The sequence below is a fragment of the Hordeum vulgare genome, chromosome 6H (genome assembly GCF_904849725.1).
Source record: "Hordeum vulgare subsp. vulgare chromosome 6H, MorexV3_pseudomolecules_assembly, whole genome shotgun sequence".
NCBI classification, from domain to species: Eukaryota; Viridiplantae; Streptophyta; class Magnoliopsida; order Poales; family Poaceae; genus Hordeum; species Hordeum vulgare.
This window is the reverse complement of record NC_058523.1, coordinates 262944396-262948511: the sequence shown is the minus strand read 5'-3', so window position 1 is coordinate 262948511 and position 4116 is coordinate 262944396. Positions and strand designations below refer to the sequence as shown.

General features: G+C 37.3%; 1 long non-coding RNA gene across 1 annotated transcript; it reads left to right on the top strand.

The window, feature by feature from the left end:
• The first annotated feature begins 434 nt into the window (after nucleotides 1-434).
• LOC123403102 lies at nucleotides 435-1582 on the top strand. The gene is made up of 2 exons (XR_006611401.1): nucleotides 435-596; nucleotides 1348-1582. It is a non-coding gene; the product is annotated as an uncharacterized LOC123403102 (long non-coding RNA).
• Nucleotides 1583-4116: the final 2534 nt, after the last annotated feature.

The window sequence follows — 4116 nt, the reverse complement described above, 5'->3', positions numbered from 1 at the left end:
TTATGGAAATGCTTGGATTTCGTTTTTAGCTGACCATGTTAACTTTCGATAAATTTGGAGCTATAATTGAGTGTGTATCCATGCCTTTGGGGAGTATGAAATCATATGGCTTCTATCATGTAGTGCATTTCTATATTATCTTGTGCATAATACCTGGCTACACAAGATCATAGTTAAACTCCTGTTATTAATTTTCTGTATCATTAGCATGTACGGCATCATATCAAATAGGAGTATATGTTAGCTTAAGTTGGAAATCATCTACTCCCTCCGTTCCTAAATATAAGACCTTGTAGGGATTGCACTATGGACTACATACGGATGTATATAGACATATTTTAAAGTGTAGATTCATTCATTTTGCTCTGTATGTAGTCTATAGTAAAATCTCTACAAGGTCTTATATTTAGGAACGGAGGGAGTAGACTGTTGTACAAATAACATATCATTCTGACAAAATCTGGTCTTCATAATTTCAGTTATGTCACCTGGTACGTAATACACGAGGTGCACACATGTTGGTCTAGACTGGAACCTGACGACAGTGGTGAGGAGAACAAGCTCGCCGACGGTGTCTCCACCATCCAGTCAAAATTGTACGTTCCGGCCTTGCCCCTACACCTACATTCATGATTGCTTGTGGGTTGGTGAGTCCATTTGTCTCCCATGTTTTCTTCCTACTCTATGGTGCCCGTCGATTGTCCGTGGCTTTGTGATGAGTTTATTGTGATGGTCTATAGACATGCCCTTGTGTTGTCCTAGAAATTATACATCGAAGGGAAGTAGCCAGACTAGTAATTGTAGTGTCTACGCACTGGCACCAGCAAACTGTTTATGTACCTAATGCTCTTTCTGGCCATATGTTTATAGTAGATGACTTTAGCTAGTATGTAATGTTGTAGCATATGATTTGTTAAATATCTAAACAAATCATGCAAAATATAACAAGCCATTGGTAGTGCGAAACTAATATGTTGTCATCTTTAAGCTCTTACATATGTAAATTACGACCATGTAGAGATGTCCTAAATTCTTTGGCAACATATATCAACAAATGGATAGTGTTTAGGGGGTGAGCATTTAGAAATATTATCAGTTGTTATTCTTCTTTGCTTCTAGTCTAGAATGAATGGCTTTTTCTCACTACTTTACCTTCTTCATAGAACTTATTTCTTGTAATTAAAAAGTAACATGTATATGAAGCATTCCCATTGCCATAGAACACATCACTTGCTATTTTGTTTTGTGGAGTTAGTTTATTTTTGATAAGCAATCGAATTCTTTTATTTCCATTCCCTTTTGTTCTATTGTCTTCTCAATTCTCATGTGTGATCCTTTCAACTCTAGGTTGATATGTTGATGGGAAGAAGTTGGAAACAGAAGACTATGAAGCCATCAATTATGCTTTGTAGATTCTTTCAGCTCCAGGTTGATATGTTGCATGGAGGAAGTTGGAAGCACAAGACTATGAAGCCATCAATTATGCTTTGTTTTCCTGATTACGTGTTTCTCTTACTCTTTGTGTATATCATGTTACTGTTTTAGTTTTGTTTGTTTAATGAAAATTAGAAAAGTATTTGAACTTTTTTGTTGTGCACTTGATTAGTGCAGATTTTTCTATGCACTTGGCCTGGAATGTGGCGTGTAGGCTATCAAATGTTTTTATGTGATATTATTGAAATGAAAACCACGCTTGCCAAAGCCTCATACGAGATAAAACTATGTAACTTTGGTATATAAACGAGGATAATAACTAATTAGTAGAAAAAAATATATAATAATACTAGAAGGCCCATGGCCTGATAAATAACTGAACACCGGCCCAATACAACTTTGGCCGAGTAATTTGTACAAAACAATACTGGGTTGAACTAATGGGCTTGACCCATTTATCCTATGTGGTGTCCACGTCACCGGTTTGCCATGTCACACCAGCCCAGTCATTTCATGTCCTGCGTGGATCAAATAAATTGCTAATGACCATAATTTTGGTCACTGCATGTTGCTGACCAATTTAAAAGAAGGTCAAGTTTTTCCGTTCTTGACGGCCAACTGTTGACGTATTGAATTTGGTCAAAAAATGTCATAACTTGAAAGTAATGACCATTCTACGACCAAAATAGGGGGTCAAGAATCAATGTTTTTCTTGTAGTGTTACTTGATGAAACATATATCAAAAAATTTGATAAGTTTAAACAATTTTAGAGTGAAGTTAAAGATCATCGTGACAAGAAGATAAAATTTCTACGATATGATCATGGAGGTGAACATTTGAGTTATGAGTTTGATATGCAAGACAATGTGGAAAAAATTTCACAACTCACACCACCTGGAACACCATAGTGTAATGGTGTGTCTGAATGTCGTAACCATACTCTATTGGATATGGTGCATTCTATGATGTCTCTTATCGATTTGCCACTATCGTTTTGGGGTTATGCATTAAGGACAGCCACATTCTCTTTAAATAGGGAACCATCTAAATCCGTTGAGATGACACCGCATGAATTATGATTTCGCGAGAAACCTAACTGTCGTTTCTTAGAGTTTGAAAATGCAACACTTATCTTTGATAATCTTGAACACAAAGCGGAAAAGTGCATCTTCATAAGATTCCCTAAAGAAATAATTGGGTATACCTTCTATCACATATCCGAACACAAGGTCTTTGTTGCCAAGAATGCATCCTTTCGAGAGAAGTAGGTTCTCTCGAAATAAGTGAGTGGGAGGAAAGTAGAACTTGATAAGGTTATCGAACATTCACTTGAATTGGAAAGTAGTGTAGCGCATAAAGGTGTTCATGTATTGCGTATACCAATTAAATAAGAAGCTAATGATGATGATCATGAAACTTTGGATCAAGTTACTACCGAACCTTGTAGGCCGATAAGGACACGTACTTCCCCAAGTGGTACTCTTGGAAGTCATGTTGTCACACAATGATGAATCTATGAACTATGAGGAAGCGGTGATGGGCCCGGATTCTGACAAATGGCTAGAGGCCATGTAGTTCGAGATAGGATCCATGCACGATAACCAAGTATGGACTTTGGTAGACTTGTCCGATGACCGGTAGGCCATTGAGGATAAACGGATCTTTAAGAAGACACAAGCTCGTAGTAATATCACTATATATAATGCTCCACTTCTCGTAAATATGTTTCCGGCAAGTTCAGGGAGTTGACTGTGATGAGACTTTCTCACCCATAATGATGATAAAGTTTGTTGGGGTTATGTTAGTAGTTATTGCATTTTATGATTATGAAATCTAGCAAACGGATGTCAAAACAGTGTTTCCTTGACGATTTCCTTAAGGAAAGGTTGTATTTGATACAACTGAAAAGTTTTGTCGATCATAAGGATGCTAAAAGGTATGTAAGATCTAGCGGTCCTTCTATGGAGTGGTTAAAGCATCTCAGAGTTGGAATATACGCTTTGATGAGGTGATCAAAGCTTTTTGGTTTATAAAAAGTTTATGAAGAAACTTGTATTTACAAGAAAGTGAGTGGGAGCACTATAGCATTTCCAATAAGTATATGTGGATGACATATTGTTGATTGGAAATGATGTATAATTTTGGGAAAGCATAAAGGGTTCTTTGAAAGCAATCTTTCAAATGAATGCCTGGATAAAGATGCTTGCATATTGAGCATAAAGATCTTCGAGATATATCAAGAAGCCTGATAAGTCTTTCGCAGAGCACATACCCTGACAAGATTTTGAAAGAGTTAAAAATGGATCAGTTCAAAAGGTATTCTTGCCTGTATTGTAAGGTATGAAGTTGAGTAAGACTCAAAGCTCGACCACGGCAGAAGAAAGAGAAAGGATGAAGGTCGTCCCCTATGCCTTAGATGTACGCTCTATAGTGTATGTCATGATGTGTACCCCACCTAATGTGTGCCTTGCCATGAGTCTGCCAATGGGGTACAAGAGTGATCCAGGAGTGGATCACTAGACAGCGGTCAAAATTATCCTTAGTAACTAGAGGACTAAGGATATGTTTCTCGATTATGGAGATGATACAGAGTTTGTGGTAAAGGGTTACGCCAATGCAAGCTTTGACGCCAATCCGTATGAATTTGAGTAGCAAACCAGATATGTATACTGGATTAGTCA